Raw genomic sequence first — 15,698 nt, 5'->3', positions numbered from 1 at the left:
GATGGATTATCAAATGACAATCAGGAACGTTTCATCTCCCATTCATGTCCAACCTCAAACCACAACCAGACTGCATTGCTATGATAATACAGGTACAACCAAAATTAGCTATGTACAGTAAATGAAACTGCTTCCAGCAGTAACAGATACAGAAATTTGTATGTTATGGATGGAAGGAATAGATCAGTTGTTATTATGATGTTGTTTCTAATTCTCTGTTGTAACCTTAGACTTTTAACTCAAATTAGAGTATCAATTTGCTAATTTCTGCTGGTTGTCTAATGACAAGTTTCTTCTTCTCCTCAGGGATTTATGCATTATATTCAACAGTACCATCTGTTGGCAAAAACAAACCTTAGGTTTAGCAAACAAATAAACATTAATATCTAAAATAATTTCTTGAAATAACAACACTTTGGAAACTGTGTTACAATTCAGAAAATTTTATGGGTTTTAGCTTTTGTTTTCTGTGATATTCTCTCTGCTTCCATTGTGTAGACAGAACTCAGCTAAAACTCTCCTGTGGTTGAATCTAAATCTACATAGGAAAGTAACTGGTGGATCTATCTAACGCTCTTGACAAGCCTGAGAAGACCTCTTAATTTTCTCTCTCAGATTAAATAAGATGACATGTTTAAATGCCATTAAACTTGAGTTTTCCTGTACACTTTGGCATTTCCCATAGTTTCTATAAGAGAATAAATTTTATTATGAGAGTACTGTAATTCTGACATCAGAAATTTCTAAGCTTTTTTTTCTTAGTAGGAAGGTAGGAAGGAAGGGAGGAAGGGAYGGACTTCTCTGACCTTCATCTGCAGTTTTATGTTTGAGGAAAATCAAAAATTATCTTCTGTCACTGAGCTCYACTGTATATGTTTGCATGATAGAGACTACTTTTCCAGAGGTTTGGAAAGAGCAATATTTCCTTCCATCGTTATTTAAATTATTGTCTTCTCTTTCTGAGTTGAGTAAGGACAGTCAGGACAAACTATTAGGGATAACATCTTTGAATCAGACTCAGATTACACCCATCCGAAAGTAAGGTGTTACCTTTGGGTTGCACAAATGAGACATTCTTGCAGTGGTTTCTCTGAGCTCAAGTTTGACATATATTTATTTTCATCTATTATTTGCCTTTTGGCTAGTAAACAACTTATTTTCCACTACAGCATAACATTATACTCTGCACACAGAAAAAAAAAAAAAAAAAAAAAAAAAAAAAAAAAAAAAAAAAAACAAAAAAAAACACCAAAATACAAACCCAAAACAATCTGCATTGATTCAGTAAAATATAACCTACCCTTCTATTGAATTGAAGGTTATTTTAGTGATTTTAATTTCTGTCTCTCCACTACCATTTATTTTTTAATATATAACTTGTATTATAACACTATTAAATGTGTAGGTACAGTTCATGAACTTTTATTTTTGTACATACATATTTTTTGTGGGTTTTGTTCTTATGCAGATGCCAGTCCTGCAGATAAAACACACCTCCCTGCACATGTAATTTTGATKTATTTGATTACTTTTGCTAGCCTCTAGCTATTCTTATTCCAAGTACCTATTAGCTTTCCTTGACTGACGATATCAAGAAACAAATATGTTTGTATACGATTAGTCTTTCAAAACATTGAATCCATCATAAAACAATATAAAAAGGCTTTTTTTTTTTTTTGCTCTGTGATGGAGGAGAGGCTGATTCTCTTCAAAGATTTTAGAATGGATTTTTTTTTTMAATTAAAATAGAAGCCAGACAAAATAATTCAACTAGTCTTCATCCTTTGCTTAGCCTTAATGTATTCCTCCTGTATTTGTATGATAAAGACCATTTATTGAACATCAGTACCCAAATTATACCAGTTTTGATGTTGGATCCTAAGACTGTCATCTAGTAAGTAACAAACAAAGAGTATCTGTGAGCAGCTGACCAATAAATTGGACTTCATCACAAATTCAATACCATCCAGCAAAGCACTGGGATATTGCTGGCTTCAATTTACAGAAAAGGATTTTCACAAACAGTGTGCCAATCATCCAAAAGAATGGTTGAAAATAACTGTTGGATTGGCATATTAATGATCACAGGAGACCGATGTAAATGTCATGAACTATTGGGAAAGAATAAACTGAGCACTACTACTAGTCCTCATGTGTTCCCAGAGTGCACAGATAAAAAATTTATCACAACAAACAGCATGGTAGTTTGCATGAATTATTAAATCATATGCATACAAGAGGGTTTGTAATTAAACAGAATGACTTACTGAGGATTATCGTAACTGACAATGTCTAGAGCCTGCAAAGTCCAGCTATAAGTCAAGAGACTAACATGTATGATTGCTTTTAATTTGTACTACAATTTGTGAGTTATTAATTTATAACACTTTTAGATGTTGCCAAAGAGAAGAAGAATGCACAATTAGTCTTTCAGTATGCATATGTCAAACATTAATAAAAAATATTAAKCATATAGCATTATTTATATGCAATCACTTTTATCTGTCATAATAATAACTCCATTATAATAAGCTATTTAATGCAGAAATTTAGTTTAAATTGACTATGTTGTCCTTTATGCATTATTATGYATGAGCCCTTCTAATATGCCTTCTGTTTTACATTTTTAGCAACAGAATCACATGCTTGAAACTCTCAAGGGCTTATTTTGTATTTCAGTGATKAACAATTCAGCCTTAAGGTACTTAATTCAGATTATAAGGCCTGTGACATTTAGAATAATACTGGAGGTTCCTTTTCACCCCATTATGTACACAAAATCTTGCAGTGTGCTAATGTGTGCAGAAGGTCAGTAGCTCTCCTTTTTCATTGTCCTCCACCCATAAGGAAAATAAAGARTGTAGTTTATTGAAACAAGTAGAAGTTTTCAATTATGTTTTACTTTCATAACCTGAAGTACAGGRAGACATCAAATAGATTTATATTAACTCTCTTCTCCACATCTTATTCTAGCTACTATACTGATTAAGTTGCATTATTCTTCTCCCCTGGTTAGGGGCAATGCTAAAGCTGTTAAATAGCTGACTGTCATTACTACACTGAAAAATAAAGGAGTAAGTCCACAGTCTCTGGGGTACAAACACTGAAGAACCTAGTGCTCAAATTTTCAGCACAGAACTCCCAAAGGGGAGAAAGTTTTTCATCCCTTTCTGAAATGCCTAAACCCCAGTACTTATWTTGTGAAGTACAATTTCAGCATTCTAGTTTCATGCCAGTCCAAGGTAGTCAGCTCTGTCAGGACTGAAGAATTTCTGCAGCATAGGTAGCATAACCATGTTCACGAAGAATTTAATTTTTATAGTTTGAGGTAGCTGTGTAGGTAAGCGTACAGGAAGGTTCCAACACTTGTGTGTACCTCGATATAAAAACATTGTAGTTTGTTGGGTTTTTTTTTTTTTTTCCCCTTGAAATTTACTGACTATCTTATACTTTTCTGCATTAAATTGGTTTGAGAGGTTCTTCAACAGCTATTCATTTAACACATCACACTGTGTTGGTTTTGCATGGTCTGATTTTTGGTAGCAGGAGGGCCACGGAGTTGGTTTCTGTGAGAAGTAGCTAGAAATTTCCACCATGTCCAGCAGACCCTATCCCTGATGGCTCTGAAAATAATGGACAATTCTTCCAAGTTTCTTTTAGGGTTTTGKTTCTGTACTTATTACATTCAAGAAAGGGGCCATGATTATAGAATTAGAGAAYCAATCATTCAATGACTTGGGGTGGAAGGGACCTTAAAGRTCRTCTAATTCCAGCCCCCCTGCAGGGGTTGGAACCATGGGCAGGGACACCTTGCACTAGACTGGGCTGATCCAAGGCCCCATCTAACCTGGACTTGAGCATTTCTTGGTGTGGAGCATCCACAATTTCTCTGGGCAACTTGTTCCMTTGCCTCGCCCTCAGAGTGAAGAATTTCTTCCTACTCTCTGTCAATTTAAAGCTGTTACTCCTTTCCCTAYCATTAAATGTCCTTGTGAAAAGTCCCTCTCTGACTTACCTCTAGTCCACCTTTGGTAGTGGAGGGCTGTTATAAAGGTGTCCCCAGAGTCTTCTCTTTACCAGGCCAACCAACCTCAATGCTCTCAGCCTGTCCTCATAGCAGAGATGTTCCATCCCTCTGATCATCTTAATGGCCCTCCTCTGGACCTGCTCCAACATGTCCTTGCCCTCCTTTTGTTGGAGGCCCCAGGATTACAACTGGGGTCTCACAAAAGTGGAGTAGAGGGGCGGAATCATCTCCACTGACCTAACAACCAAATTTCACAGGCACAAATCACAGTTAGTGAAGCCATGTTGGTTCAATTCATCATTTTCAATGTGCCTTARCATGGACCCCAGGAGGATCTGCTCTGTGATCTTCCCTGGCACCAAGGTGTGACTGACCAGACTGTAGTCCCCAGGTTTTCCTTTTTTCCCTTTTTAAAGAATTGGAATTATATTTCCTTTTCCAGACCGCCACAAYTTCTCAARTATGATGGATAGAGGCTYAATCACTTCATCCACCAGYTCCATCAGGACCTACTGATGTATCTCATCAAGCCCCACAACTTGTGCACCTTCAGCCTCCTTAGATGGTTTCAACCTTTTCTTCTTCTACAGTGGATGGTTTTCCACATTTCAGTCCACTCCTTTGCCTTCTGCAACATGTGTCTGGAGCACTTGCCAGTGAAGAGAGAGAGGAAAAAAGTTACTGAGCACCTCATTCTTCTCCAGGTCTCAGGTACCCAGCTCTCATGTTTCTTTCTGGAGAGGGCWCACATTTTMCCCAGTCTTCCTTTTATCACCAATGTACCTATAGAAGYTTWTCCCTTGYTGCCTTTGACACCCTTTTCTACATTTAGTTCTATCAGAATTTTCCTAATCTGATCCCTGTCTGCCTGGACAAATTCTCTGTATTCCTCCCAGGCTACCTGTCTTTTCTTCTGCCTTCTGTAGGCTTCCTTTTTGTCTTTGACTTTATCCAGGAGCTCAGTGTCTATCCACGCAAACCTCCTGGCATTTTTTCCTTACTTCCTCTTTGTTGGGATGCATCATTCCTGAGCTTGAAGGAGGTGATCTTTGAGTATTAACTGGCTTTCTTGGGAGTATCTTCCCTCAAGCGCTTTATTCCACAGTAGAGGAATCCAGCAAATCCTGAATAGGCCAAAGTCTGTTTTCCTGAAGTCCAGGGCAGGGAGCTTGCTGCACTGTCTTCTCGCTTCCCTAAACACTCCTAACAATAATGAAGTCTGCTGCTCCATGACAAAGATCACAAAATCTGCTGCAGCCAAACCTGACCTTCAACTTCGCATTCTTCACGTTCTTGTTGGTGAGAACTGGATCCAGCACAGCTCCTCTCCTCTTTGGGTCCTTTATCACTTGAAGGAAGTTATCATCAGCATATTCCAGGAAYCTCTGGATTGCTTATGCCCTCCTCTCTTGTGCTTACAACAAATATGGGGTGGGTGAAGTTCCCCATGAGGCCCCAGGGCTGTTAACCTCAGGCCTCTCCTATCTGTCTGTGGAGAGCCTCATCCATTCAGTCCTGGTGCTCCGGGTGACTGCGGCAGACCTGTGCTGTAAGGTCAYCTATCCCATTTATCCTGACCCACAAGCTCTCAGTTCATACCTCACCCATTCCCAGGCAGAGATCCATGCATTCCATTTGGTCATTGACATAGAGGGCAACACCCTCTCCTCATCTCCCCGATTGTCTAAGGAAATTTTGCCTCTAGCTCTGCTGCTTACAGATGCTGTGATGAAATTGCATTTTCTCTGTCTATATATTTATTTCTCCTTTTACTCCTGCTCTGTGGTATCTGTTTAGCTCAGATTTAACCCTGGACTGCCTTTTGTTATTAGATTATGAGGATCTTAGCAKAAGAAAGCCTTAGCTTTTTGGACATCTGAAGTGCATTGGAATTCAATAACAGCACACTTCCCTCTTCTGCTCACAACCCCAAACCTTGGACATGGTGCTTTACTAAAAAGATAATATGAATAACTTCAAATAATTTGTCTATTTGACAAAAAGCCTCACTTATGCAATGAGCAAATGTGATTATTTTTTTTTAATTTTCAACATTGTATTGAAGTATGTGTGGAATTTTATTTTTTTTATTTTTCTTTTGTGTATTTATACCATGAAACACATAACTAGAGGCTGTACCTGAAGTCAAGAAAAATTATTTATTTTAATAAAAATTATTTAAATGCAGGAGTTTTTAAACTGTAATGCTGTTTCCTTTTGAAGAATGAAACAACTCCATTTATGTTTTCCTTTGAGAATAGAGTTACTTCAGACCTATGTATTTTGCAGTATTAAAAGGTTAATTTTATTAGTGCAATCAGATGAGGCATAATTGAACAACTGAAGAATAAATCTTTATCTGCCTGGGCTTATAGGATTTTTTAAAGCAACAGTTTATGCTTTTGAATCAAATACCTGTCTCACACAGGCAAGAAAAAATCTATATGGAAGTCAAAAGATAAATTTTACATATGTGAGGAAAAAAAATACAGGCCAGTATTTAAAAATATTATTGTGATCTGTCTTACATATTTAATGTGAACATTTTCCCATAATTCTAATTTTATAGGAAAATCAGCTTTGTTTTCATTGTCTACCCACTTATTTGGAATCTGACACTAACATAACTCATCAAAAATCTTTTTGAAAAATCTTTTTGATTATTATCCTTATACTTCTCTAAGCAACATCCACTAGTATCCAAAATGGATACCTGCTAAAATGGAAATGAATATCTTGTAGCTGCAAACAGATGTTACTTCATGCAAATATTCAAATATAACACAATCTTAAAAAAAAAAAATCTTCTGAGAAACCTTGCACAATAAGTACAAATAAGTTTGTTGGGCATTTTTTCTTTATTACTTTTCAACTCAAGTATTTCTGTGGTAGTTTCCATGTTCAGCACCCACGTATGTGTTAACACAGAAGGATAAATATCTGTGGCACCTCACTGCATCATGGAACTGAGTGTCTTTTCTTTCAATGAGTGGAACAAAGTTTTTCAACCTGAAACACTATAATCAGTTAATTCTACTTGTGAGTTGGATTATGCAGCTAAGTAGCTAGAGCTATTTCAGATTTTTCACTGCACTCCTCTCACAGGATGTATGGCTTCATGTTACACTTCAGACCTCTAAGACTTCATCTGAAATGATGGACTCYCTTTTAACCTACCTGGATACTTAACCACATCACATTTGCAGAACATTTTCATGGCATTCTTGTCACAGTATGCTCTACATTTTCCTTCCTGTTCAGTGCTACATTTAACAACTTTTGGTACGCTTTTTTTTGGGCACACAAGTACTCTCCCTACTCCTGACATCACTGATAAAAGACAAATATAGGAGAGTAGTGGGATTTCTAAGAAAAGGCAATACCAGTGTCACGGTTAAAACTCTTCACCCTTCCCGTGTGTGCCAGATATCTACCACTGAATGTGTCTCTGTTCTGAGTCTGAAATGGCAGTGATGATCAGAGGGGGATTTTTGCTTAGTGCTATCCATCATTATCAGCAGGTCAATGTCTCACAAATTACATTCATTAAGCTTTGAATGTGTTGTTGGTGTAAGAAGCAGTTATGAAGTTGTATTCAGAGTCACAAAATATAATTCAGGGAATCAGGTAAAGGATGGGAAGCCACAGGCAAAATCCCACTTTTACTTCTTCCCTTTTTAAAAGCACTCTGAGAAATGGTTGAACTGCAAGTGCCCCACCTAAAAGCCTTTCTTAACAAATTCAGTACCAATGTATTTTTTACAAGACAGCAATGAATGCATGTTCTGGTTTTATTTCAGCACTTCATGAATTAAGGTAATCACACAGGATGAATATTTTAAGGAAAACAAGAAATAAAGATGACCTTTCCTCCTTGCATTATCTTGGCCATTAACTAGGTTTTTATCAGCATGAACTTGAGCATTCATAATTGTGTTGTGGCCTGAAAGGAAAATTTTAATCAATACTAATAAATTTCTAAGCTTAAGCAGATTCTTTTCAGGTAGGAGCTCATACTTGTTCCTAATTAGGAGATAACAACTTTTTTCATATTTTTTTCACTGTTTTTCCTGCTACAARCAGCTGGCATGCTGCAGGTCTCAATCTGATGAACACAGAAACATGGACTGAGATAACCAATTAGCAGTGTAGCAAACTGAGTTCAGGAATACAAGTCTTAATTTCTCATTCTGTCCAAGAGATGTATTTAATAGTGAGACTAAGAAGTAGAAAAATGGTCTTTCCAGTTCAAAATTCCTATTCACACTGCTACTGTGAACACCAAGTTCTGAAGCAGATTCTATGTCACTGCACAACTTTTACCATACTTTCAATCATCCTTGGCCACCAATCATGTTGGTCTCCTTTTTTAATGAATCCCAAAGTGTGGAATATATTGCTGGCCAATTCACTCTCTCCTGACATTCACTTCCCAGGCAGAGCATTGATACTTTGACAAAAGGCTGATTCACCACACCTTCAAGATGGCAATATGAAGAAGTCAGCAATACAGGAGCAAGTAAAAAGAAGAGAAAGAAATACCAAATAAACAAGCAAGCAAAAAACCCCAAATCAAGGCCCCCAAACCTACAAYCCATCAAGAATGAAAAGTGAAGATAACCATATCCAGAGATCCACACTTGTCACCCACCTGTGAGCTGTAATAGATAATAGGTTTCTAGCAGATTTTCAGCTCATGTAAAGAGCTGGGASACTTGAGCTAACTAAGCACCTTAGGTATAATTGGGCTTGTTGTGGRTTAAAATTCTTCTCCTTTTGTTCCCTTTCTTTGGGAATTTTTTCTTTCCCATTTGTTGCTGGGATACACTAATTGCCAGGTCATCCTTCTAATGGCTGGGTGATTAGCAACGACAATGATACCTATGCCCCASCTTAACGGTCTGGCCAAGCGCTCGGAGAGAGTGTTTTTGTGTGGTGGGGGGGGATTTGGAGTTTTTTCGCTGCTTCGCTGGGAGAAAGTAGTTCCCTCTGGCTGCTACGGAGAAAGCTGGCTGGCCCTTTTCTGCAGAGACCAGCACCCCTGCTCATTGGGTTCCTGCTTGCTGCACCGTGGTTTTCTCTCCTGTGCCTTGCCGGGGATCCAGCTTCAGGGGTGAGCTCTGCTCCATCCCGTTTCACAGCCGCGGGATTTCTGCTCATCTCTTTGCCGTCCTGGGTTTCTTGCTGTCCAGAGGAGCACTGAGATCGGTGTTTTCCTCTGTGAGTTTTGCAGAGAAACTTTTCTCAATCCACCTCTGCCATTTTTGTCAATCACTGGCAACGCGGGAGATCTGAGTCAGCCGGGACCCACGCCACCACGTCCTCTGCAGCCTCCGGAGAATCGCTGCACCCTCTCCCCGCCGCCCAGCCGGGAGCCAACAGCATCCCTGCCAACGGGACTGTAACTGCACCAAAGGGGAGGCTGTGTCTCTGTAATGCTGTCACTGGGTTTGGGACTGGGCTGGTTGTTTCTATTGTTATTGTTACTTCTTTCACCTTGTTATATATATATTAGTAAAAACTGTTATTCCCTTTTACCCCTACTCTTGCCTGAAAGCCCACGATTTTTTCAAAGCTATAATAATTCGGAGGGAAGGGGGGTCATATCCACCACTCCAAGGGGGGTCCCTGCTTTCATTAGCAAACACCTGTCTTTCAAATCAAGACAGGGCTGAAGATCCRTGTTTCTGACACAATCATTATGTGCATAGTGAATAATATTTCTATATAAATGGAAAGAAAACAACAATATCCCAGAGAGAGCTAAGAAAGATTTCTAGGGAATCTACAGGGACAGCAAGGCCAACAACCTTGTATGACCAGCTGCTATGTCCTAGTCAGGTACCAATGCAAGTTTTGGGCCCTGCTGTCTTCTGAAATAAATGAAATGGTAGAAAATTACTGATTGTTACAAGACTTCGAAAAGGTRGGGAACTGTGCTGAGCAACAGCTTTCAGAGAAGTTGTGCATGAGATGAAAAGAGAAGTCAGATCCACAGACCTGCAGACCCCTAGGACCAAGGTGTTTTTCCAACCTAAATGATTCTATGAATCTGTGATGCAGAAAACAACAAYCATACAAGAAGGAAAGATTATAACATTGTGAATGTAGGCATGTCCATGAGGCTTTTCAAAATGTTGCTGGTGAAGAGAGAACAGGCTCACACTACAAAATGAGTTTCTTACTCATTTGAGGACATCACAGCTCATCCTCACTTTCTTTCTATGAGTTACCACAGGAGCTGGAGAGAAGCTGCCTTTCCTATCAGTCCATTACAAGGTAGCCTGAGGCATCTTTCTTAGGTCAAATAAAATCAGGATTCATCTTTTTCAAGCATCCAGAGTTCGATTTTGTGCCCTATATACTTTTAAAATATATAATTTTTTTTTTTTGTAAGATGAAAGAAACATGATCACATCTCTTCTTCCTATCTCTTGATTTCTTTTAATTCAAAAGGCAAGATTTCAGTGTCAAGAAAGGTATTCATCCTTTGACACAGCTTGGAAAATCTCCTGTGTGCACTGCCTTCAGGCTAAACTCAGCTCAAGTAAATGGGTTTCTTCATCGCCTAAACCAAAAAAGTAGAAGATGGGAGAAGATGGGAGTTACACACTTAACTTGCAGTGGTTAAATCCTACTTATTTTTGTGGGAGATAAATTATATAGATCAGAATAACCTTTTGTCTAGTAAACTGCATAACTACCAGCATGCAGATCTTATGTGGTAAGATGGTAATTATATAATGGAATGTAGTTTTCCCATCTTTCAAGTGCAGATGCTTTAGGAAACCATTGCCATTAACTGTAGGTAAAATAACCAAATTATGATTGGACATAATAGGAAAAACAGTGTTCAAGTAGGAGAGTTAACAGCAGTCTGGAGTCTGTAAGGAATTTGGATGACAAGTAACCAGTCTGTGTTTATACAAATCCCTATGCAGTTTTTATTGGGTGTACTGCGTGGCTCCCCTTTTTGGAGCAAAACAAATGGGAGATAAACACTGGTATGGCAAAAAGTGAAGTGGGGAAAAWTCCTGAAAACTGCAAGATCCATATCAGTATCAGCTGGATGGAGAACAGCCCAGCAGAAACATGACCACCCAGCCCAGCTCTTAAATAACCAACTCCTTCACACATTTGGCTGTCTAAGCAGAGAAAAAGAAGAAGAAGAAGAAGAAGGAGAAGGAGAAGGAGAAGGAGAAGGAGAAGGAGAAGGAGAAGGAGAAGGAGAAGGAGAAGGAGAAGGAGAAGGAGAAGGAGAAGAAGAAGAAGAAGGAGAAGGAGAAGAAGAGAAATGGAGTTTTCTGCTGGAACAGCTGCATGTGAAGGATGGCCACTCTGGGATGAAAGACTTGTTAAAAGAGGTGGTAATTAGAGGACGGTCATTTACCCGAAGAGCATGTGAAACTTTCATCTCTGCCTGTGGMAATGTCAGAAACAGACTGGAGAAACATTCGCTGCAAGATCCCTCTCTCCATCTAAGGACAGTAGAAGGGTGGTGGGAAACTTGGCAGGTTGACTGCACTGGTCCTTTTGACAAATCAGAAGGAATATGTGCTGATATGGATTGAAATAGTCTCAGGTCTGGTACAGGCTAAAGCAGTAGCACAGGACAGAGGGGAAAGTACTGTGAAAGGGTTATGGTTCAGTTTCCTGCCCAAAGAAAAATCAATACTATCAGATAATGGCAGTCATTTCACAGGAGGAAGAGTCCAAGAATGGGCAAAAACTGAAGGAAATATGTGGGAGCTCCACACCTCCTACTATCCACAAGTCAGTTGGATAGTACAAAGGACAAATAGTCTCCTAAAATAGTTTTTGAGACCTGAGCATCCAAAGTGGCCTGACTGACTCTGGGAGATTATGACCAAAGTCATTGACCAGCAGGGAGTAAATGGATGTCCAAGAATTGTTTCATTTTGACCTAAGTCACCTACGACCTCTTCTGGCAAAAAAGGAAGTGACAATCCCCAGAACTCTTTACATGTCCCAGGTCAGCCAGTATTGATAAACTTGCCAACTATCAGGGAAGTCCTTCTGGCCTCTTAAAGACCTCCCTGAACACATATGTATGGGCAGCCACAGATRCCCATGACAGAGAATATAAAACTAACACCTGAGTGATAGTTTCTACTTTTTAAAACCAGTTCAAGTAGGGCTGCATTTTCCTTTCTTTTTTCTCTTAGAGGTATTCCATGAGAAGATGATGTGGCCATGAGAAGATGAGGTGACAACAGGACTGTAAGAGTTAAAYTGTTCTTTGTTGCAATATGTATATTTGATTGTATGTGTTTTGCCTCAACAATTTTTCAGTGTGTATAGGGTTTTTGTAAGAATTGTTTTAGGCTGTTTGTGACTCCTCACAGGCTGCCACAGCGGGTGGAAAAGATTTCTCCCCAAATTTAGCTTGGGAGCACATACAGGGTTTCATATGAGTATGGAATCAGACAGATCCAGGTATTTGTACACCCCTTCCTACCTCCTCAGAGCAAAGTCTAAAGTTCTTTTTAACACCTATTGTTATAACCCTTCATACAAACAAGAGCCAGAGAGTGAAGCAGACATCTCTTTTCCTCCCTACCATTTGGGCATTCCATGATAAGACATTTTTTGAATGGAAGACCCAACAGCTGGTAGTAGAGGCATATGGTAGAGAACTTGAACACACTGAGAAGAMTATGTCTTTAGAGAAAAATGACAGTTTTTTGGCATATCGTGATCAAACAGTTGAGAACATTCAGAGCTGGAGAGTCTGCAGTGCTTTTCATCCCAAAATAGACATCATCTTACCTGCTGAGGAGGTTGGAATGGCTCGAGTTTTATTAGAGGGAATAAGAAYTCCATATCAGGTAATTTTTGAGTTTTACCGAAAGGGCTCTATTACACTCCTCATGAGGATTTTCCTTTTGATTACACCTTTAACTCACTGGGGCAACCAGGCTATCAGGAAACAGTTTTCACCAAATGTCACTCTCCCATGGTGCATTTCACCCACAAATGGAACAGCAGTTGGGTCAGAACCAACTTTCTGTGGCTATGGTCTAGAGAGAGGCCACAACTGAAACCTCTAAAGCACACTGACATYCCCCCTTACCCCAGGCATGCACACCTCTTGCATTGTAATAAGATAATTGCCTGTAATGTGGGTCTGGGTATCCCCTGGAATCCTGGTTGGTTGAAGGGATAAGAATGTTAATCTGAGGCATTACAGACATTAAATGAGCTTGATTATACTGTRGTAATCACTATAATGCTCACTACATTCATTGTTCTATTGTATTTTATGAATATACTACAGGAATTACAATTACAAATTTAAATGTTATTTTTTCTTTAAAGATWGCTAAGTAAAAATAGGAAGAAAAAAAAACAGTGTAAGTGATCTGTAACTGAAGCAGTTTTCAAATAATATTTCATAATTCACCGACTTTTAAGGCTTGTATAGAACTGATATTTAACATACTGGCTGTTCATCTTTGACTGTATTTTTGRAGATGAGTCTTCAATTTTATAATACAATAAAATAAAAAAAAAAAAAGCCCATTGGACTAATTTCTATAAAGGAATATCTTCAAACCTAACTGAAATTCCATCTAAAATGGAATTAAAATTCTAGTTGTTGAAGGTAACCTGYCAGTGAAATGCATTTAACTTTTAAAATTTAATATACTAATTTTGTACAACACCAGAAAAAAAAGGAATACTGAGACTGAAAGTGTTATCCATTTATGTCTTGTCTGCTTGGGATCCATAAGATAAATGTTAAATCTTGCTTCATAACAGTGCATATACACAGTCAGAAGCATCTGTCAAAGACAGGTTTTGTGCTTATTTAAATAAGGTTTAATTTGGTTTAAAATGACCAGTTATGACATGAAATAAAGCCACGTGTAAAGCCACAAGTAACAAAGGTAATAAGAAGCATTAGGCAACCCCAAACAGCCAGAAAATTCACTTCTCCAAGAGAAAAATTGGAAACTCCTATGGCCACCTTGACAATWTTTTTCAGCGATTTCTATTTACCTGGAAGAATATGTTTGAACATAAAGAAAGCATCTGTCATTTGTCTCATCCATAAAATCCCTATCTTGTGAATAAGCAGAAACAACTAGCAACATTTAAGTTCTTTGAAATAGTCTTCTTCGATAATTTTAAAAACAGAACCTGTGGAACTGTTTCCTTAGAGGAGTTTTCCCTTTTAGCTCAGTGATCATCCTAAGATCAAGAAATTTGTGTCCTACTTCAGTACCAGTAGGACTGGTCCAATTGGACTAAATTTTTGTGAAACGCACCAAAGTCTTCAAAGAAAAGTCCACTGACCTTAATTTTTTTTTTTTTTAATGATACTGCAATTGAGTGCTTTCTGACAGGAGAAATAAATCTCCTTTTTTAAGTCAGGATGTTATTTCTCTATACATTTGTTAAATATTTGCAGAAGGAAGGATGTAACATGATTTTATTTTTGTTTTTAAACAATTAATATCATCTGTTTCCAAGGATCAAATCGTTGGGGTTTTTTTTGCCTCATCTTACATAGTTTGTTGTTGGGGGGTAATTTGTTGTTGTCGTTATTATTATTATTATTGTTGTTGTTGTTTCATTTTAAAACTAAATAAAACGTCACTTCATTCTTGTCTGTTTTTAACCTTCACAATTTCTTACTAATTCACATAGAAAGAGAAGCCATATTACAGGTCTACTTTCTCACTATGTTGTTTCATATAAAATAAAATATATATGAAAAGATATAGTGACCGCCTTCTAAAATATTTAAATAACCACCATCATTCAACACTATTTTTCATTCAAAAAAAAAAAAAAAAAAAAAAAAAAAAAAAAAAAAAAAAAAAAAAAAAAAAAAAAAACCAATAGGAGAAGATTTCTAAGCTTCTTTTCCTTTTTAAAAACTAGTCCATACTTGCATCTAATTAAAAGGTAAAATATATTTAATGTACAGCAGATAATTACATATATTTGTAAAACCCTGAAAAGCAGAATTCAGAATGGTTCCAGTATAGAAGTGCAATATAAGTATATGCCCTCAGAGAAGAATGTATAACTCTCATTTTCTGAAGATTTGTCTTCAAAATATAAATCACMATCCTTGCTGGACTGCTGTCATTGAGACAGTAGGTGGTGGCTTTTATCTTCTTGAATTTTTTAAACATGTGCTAAACAAAGTTGTCCTGGTGTGYATCCTGGCTGCTGTTTTAATGGTCAGTTAACCTTTGCTGTCAGAAAGACAAAGTACTACATCTTTCCTGTATAATGCTCATAATATAGCTAGAACTTGGRAAACAGCTGAACATTCTTTCTTCACTTTCTTCTTGTTTATTTGCTCACCTTGAATTGTAATTAGCTATCTTTAATTGCAGTCTTATCATTTAAATAATTCCAATTCAAACCCCTTCTGGCCTTAAATAAGAGAGGGAAAGAAGAGAATTTAACTAAATTACATTGGAAATTAAATTAAACATAAGAAGGAATAACTTCATTGGTGATCAATTAAAAGTACTTGGCTAAATATAGTGGTCATATCATTGCAAATTCTAATAGCTAATATTCTGACATGCAAAATAACACTAATTTCTATCTTTTTTAATCCTGCTTATTGCAGTATATGATGTGATCAATACTCCAAATGCATAATTTGACACCCTACAGTTAATGT

Source organism: Malurus melanocephalus, unplaced genomic scaffold, assembly GCF_030028575.1.
Source record: "Malurus melanocephalus ecotype Western Australia unplaced genomic scaffold, MMel_1.1 scaffold_223, whole genome shotgun sequence".
Lineage (NCBI taxonomy): Eukaryota > Metazoa > Chordata > Aves > Passeriformes > Maluridae > Malurus > Malurus melanocephalus.
The sequence above is the reverse complement of the archived record's forward strand: the minus strand, read 5'-3'. Positions refer to the sequence as shown.